Source organism: Lactuca serriola, chromosome 2, assembly GCF_051521515.1.
Source record: "Lactuca serriola cultivar US96UC23 chromosome 2, Lser_US96UC23_V15, whole genome shotgun sequence".
In the NCBI taxonomy this organism is placed as follows: Eukaryota; Viridiplantae; Streptophyta; class Magnoliopsida; order Asterales; family Asteraceae; genus Lactuca; species Lactuca serriola.
In genome coordinates this window covers 68109739-68115055 of record NC_136409.1, presented here as the reverse complement: position 1 = coordinate 68115055, position 5317 = coordinate 68109739, and the positions used below count along the sequence as shown (strand labels likewise).

Sequence of the window (5317 nt, the reverse complement as noted above, 5' to 3'; positions counted from 1 at the left end):
TCATGTTGTCTTGTACGATGAAAGAAAACACTTGTAACTAAAATTATACTATTAATGAAATGGATGATGTTGTTGCTTGTTTACTACTTATACATTTGTTGTGATGCATACATGACGTCCTCCGCCCCAGAACATTTCCGCCGTTCTCGGTTTTGGAGTGTGACATTGTGCGTGCCGTAAAAAATAATGTCAGTTTTGCAAAATTTAAAGGATAGAGGGCACGCATTTGTGCGTGCCCTAGAAATAGTGTCCAAAAAAAATTAAAAACACGGAAGGCACCTATCATAAAAAAGCGCGTCGTCTAAAACTGTAGCTTTATAATTTTTCTTTAGGAAAGCGCGTTCTCTTAGGGGGAAATGAAATACCAAAAAATTAAACAGCCCGCTGATGCATCTCCTTCTTCTTCTTCTAAAATCCTCTACCAAAAAGCCCTAATAATCCTTTAAGCAGTTCTCTCTCTCTCTCTCTCCCTCTAAAAAAGAAAAGAAACGTATTGATCATCACCATTTCGCATCTAAATCACCTACCGCCTTCTCCTCCATCTATAATGGCCTCACCACGTTCTCCACCACCACCATTAACCCTAGCCATCACATATTCTCCCCAATTTAAACAAATGGCGCTCAATCAACTGAATTGCAAAGAATAAACACACACTTCGCAAATGAGTTGCTCATTCTTCGGTGTTTTTCATGATCTGAAATCTTTTCCTTCTCCTCCGATTGATCGATTGACGTTCTGGTCCCCGACGGTAGTACTACCAGGTTATATACGCTACTATGTCTCCATTAATTCTCCTTCATTTCCTCTTAACTTTGTATTTGTATTTGTATTTGTATATATTTATATTTATATAATTAAAAAAGAGGTCTTTGATTTCGTTGTGGTTTTTTTCCCCGATCCCTACGACAATTCGGTAATTCCTGCTTGTGTGTTTTGCTTTTTTATCTCATCAACTGCCAAAAATAGGGAATATTGCCTTACTCAATCCCTGCACAAAAACACAGAGAGTGTGATCAATATTCTGCACTTTAAATTGAAATTAATTTATCGATATATCCTTACTTTTCTTCTAGTTGATACATAAATGGCTTCAATTTCTTCTAGTCCTTGTATAGCAGAAGATATTTTTAAAGATTATAGCGGTCGTCATGGCGGGATAGTTCGTGCTTTAATTCATGGTAATTCAATTTGTAACCCTAACCCTAGTTTTAACCCCCAAAAACTTGCGATTTTCAATTGCTAGTTTCTAACCATATTTTTTCATTTATTTTTCTCAAATGTCGATGAATTCTATGGCATTTGTGATCCACTTTCCCTTTTGAATAGTTCGACACATCATTTTTTTCTTACTGGATTTTAAATTGCTTTAACACACACATACAAACAGATATAGAATCATTTTTTATTTATTTATGCTCACACTAATGTCATTGCAATGAATAACAGTGCACATTTGCTTCTATTCTTTGAGGTGGATTTTTCCAATTCAGTTGATAATTCCCGGGATATTTCTAAAGGTGTCAATTTGGCTATGTTGTTCCTGTAGTAATTGATGTTTCAGTTCAACGATACACTAAGTTAGTCCGATTGTACTCAACAGTAAGAGTACTTTACTGTTTACCCATGTTAATTTAGTTCCACTTGTAATGGGTTTCTAACTATTTTTCTCTAAAAAGATTCATAAAATGCCAGGTCATACTCACAAATGCAACAACAATGCCATTTGAATTCAGATTCGATATCCCATTTGGTGTATCTCCCAAGATTCTGGACCTGTATGTCATCCTATTCGTTGTTGTGTGTCTGTGCATGACGTGTGTTGGCCTTCTGCTGGGACTGGGAGGGTAAACAAGGGATCAAATTTATATATTATCATGATGCTAATATTGCTGACAAGATAGAGAACCAGGATCAGTCAAATAAGAGGTGTATTCACCTGATTACATTAAGTAATCCTTTAATAGTGAAAAACTGTTTACCAGTTGAAGTATCTGTCATGTTTGAGAGTGGTGGAGTTTCACATAGCATGGTGCTTTCAGAGGTTGGTATCTCTATCTTCCACATTTTCTTTATGTCTGTATAATTTATTTCATCATGAGTTATACTTTTCTAACATCTGCAGGTTGAAACTTCTTTTTATCATATTGATTCTTCTCATGATCTTTCGTTAACTTTTGATATACACTGGTTTAGAGCTTCTGTTCTCAAGTTCTCACGTGCATAAAAGTTCATTGAAATTGCTAAATTTAGTGGAACAAAGTTTTCTTCTTCAAAATCCATTAACTTCACTGCTAACATTTCTATAAGTTTTTTCCTCGTCTTCCTCTCTTTCTCTCTCTCATACACACACACTCACAAAAGCTGGCGTGTTTTTGTGTAGGTCCATTATATGTGACAATGGAAAAGGTGATGGATGCATTCTCTGGGGCTCGTGAAATCTGCATATTTGTTCTGACCCTAATATTGCTTCGAGTGAGATCATGGTCAGAGTTAGTCGATCCCACTCTGAATCTGATGTGGCAAGTACCTCAAACTACATGTGGTCTAGTCAATTCTTCCTTGTCCAACCAACTGGTTCAACTACAGTCCTTGTCCCCCGATCATCAACCAATTCCTCATCTATAATATCTGTTGCATCTAGTGCTATTTGTGGAAGAACAAGGATTATCAATTTTCAGCCTTGATATCTTATTAGTAATGCATGCAGTAAGGACTTTTGTTTTAGGCAGAAAGGGTCTGACTTTATATACCATTTGAAGGTGGGACAACACTCCCATATTCATTGGACAGACATAACAAGGTATAGTGTTTGTAACTTTTTCTTACCACAGTTCGTTCACATGCTTATATAATAATAAGTAGTAGTTACATAAAACAAGGAATCACTGGTTTCTACTCGTTTTGATGAGCCTGGATGGCAGTGGTCAGGGTGTTTCTTTCCAGAACATTTAGGTGATACACAAGTGAAAATGCGAAACTATGTTACTAGTGATGTAAGTGTTAAAATAGTTCAGAGTTGATTTGGTCTACGCACGTTTTTATTTGTTTCCTTAGCTGTTAGTAGAAGTGAATAAGTCAAGGCCATGTGGCTTAGTGCCCCTGGTTTTAAGCTAGAATCAGTTGCTATTTTTTTGTTAAGTTTTGATTTAAATATTCAGGCAGTGTACGAGGTGATTGTATCCCTCATTTCTTTTCCCAGTTTATGAATAAGTAAAGTGTAGCTTTTCTGCCCATGTGCATTGCTTTCTTGTCCCATTTTCTTTATCTTTTACCCACTATGGTACTCAATATCTTGTCCCTTGTTGTCTTATTTTCTGCGAAAAGTCACTAATACCCCTGTCAAGGCCAACAGTAAGTATGGTTTGTGTAGAGGTTCAAAATGTTGACGATGCAATCAGAGATGACAAGATTGTTGGGAATCCACATAGAGATTCTGGGACCAATTTGATTCTTTTATCTGATGATGATACGGGATTTATGCCTTATAGGATTGATAATTTCTCAAATAAGGTTTCTTACTTCCTGTATATTCTTGATTTCTTAATTTCCTTGTGTTTTGATTAATGATTCAATTTTGTTGACATGTTGCAGAGACTACGTATTTATCAACAAAAATGTGAAGCTTTTGAGACTGTTATACATTCCTACACATCTTGCCCTTATGCATGGGATGAACCTTCTTACCCACATCGTCTAACTGTTGAGGTATGCATTCCATTTACCAATCATATGTTGTAATTATTGATATATATATATATATATATATATATATATATATATATATATATATATATATATATATATAAAATTTATTTTTGAAAAATTATTACGACCAGTAGCACTTCTTTTCTTTTTAGGTTGTTGCTGTTGCCTGTTACAAGTTTTAATTTCTAATTTCAATTATTCAATTGATTTAGATGTAGGCAACAACGAAAAAATTTGTATATCAATTAAATGTTGAGGGTGTTCATGGAAAAATTATTATAGATATTTGTACTTTAAATTTTTTTTACTTATTTATCTATTTTTACTGCCTCCTCACAATGGGAACCATCAATGATTAGCTTACTCCACGTGATTCTGAGTGGATGGTTCATGTTCATTGCTTCTTATGTATTTCTATTAGTCTAATTACTTTCCGCTTATATCCTAAAGATGCCTACCCATTATCATGTTTCTATATGATTGAGATTGGGTTATGAGTAGATTGTTGTATTTCAGATGCAAACATTCCTATTTATCACCTTATTCCTTTTGTAAGTGCTACATTTTTTTCCATATCATACAGGTTCTCAGCATCATTGATTCTAGTTATTATCTCTTTGATGATATAAAAATCCCATGGGTTTCATAAGGAGTGTTGGAGTTGGCATCAAAGATTTCCTCTCAGTTCCAGCCAGAAGCTTTATGAAGGTACTATCATCACATCACATTTATAACATGTTGCTACTTTTTTAGCATTTGAAACATAAGTATTATTAAGAAATAAGTACTACTTTTGGCTTTTGCAGAGTCCAGCAGGACTCATCACAGGCATGACACATGGAATCACTAGTCTTCTTAGTAATACAGCAAGACTCGGAGGAAGTTGCTTGCAAATGTGGAGATATACAAGTTTTTGGCAGATATACAAGTTGATGACGAGAACATTGTTCCAAGACCTATGATGATGTCCCTTAATAGCAATGTAGTATTATGTTATATAGTTAGGGATGATTATTTGTATTTGACATGTTAGTGCAATGAATTATCTTTCTTATTTATAGTATTTTATTTTGTATGACATTAACTTTTGTGCAATGGATTGTATTTTTTGTATATGGTATTTTATTTTCTATTATGAGACATGAAATGGAAATTTAATTTGAAAAATTAGTAAATCTAAAAATCATTTTTTAAAAATAAAAAAATAAAAATTACGATATGCAAAAATGTGTGTCATCTTCATTTATGACATGGCCTTTCTTGACAGCGGCTTTAATGATACGCGTTGCGTGTCATAAATGCGCGCCGTCTCTTTTTATGACAGGGCCTTCCATGACGCGCATTTGCGCGTCATCTGAGTGTTTTACCACGCGCAATGAGCGTCGTAAAAGGCTGTTTTTGTAGTAGTGCAAGCGACCAATCCTCGGCGAACTTTGGATTGTCCTTTGATAGTTGTCTAATTTTCTTAGTCAAAACCGATTCTTGTCCTTTTTTTCCTCTTAATGCAGTAGACATTTGGAAAATTTTAGAATGATTAAATATTATACCATTTGCAATCGATCGTATACCCAAAGCGTATGGGACACGATGCATAGTGTCTTACATGAAG

The 5317-nt window shown here is 34.7% G+C and overlaps 1 long non-coding RNA gene across 1 annotated transcript; it reads left to right on the top strand.

Annotated features, from left to right (window-relative positions):
* Positions 1-466: 466 nt before the first annotated feature.
* On the top strand, positions 467-4660 carry LOC145090323 (uncharacterized). Its single transcript, XR_013701492.1, has 6 exons — positions 467-764; positions 1450-1602; positions 1680-2044; positions 2384-3708; positions 4292-4416; positions 4515-4660. It is a non-coding gene; the product is annotated as an uncharacterized LOC145090323 (long non-coding RNA).
* Positions 4661-5317: the final 657 nt, after the last annotated feature.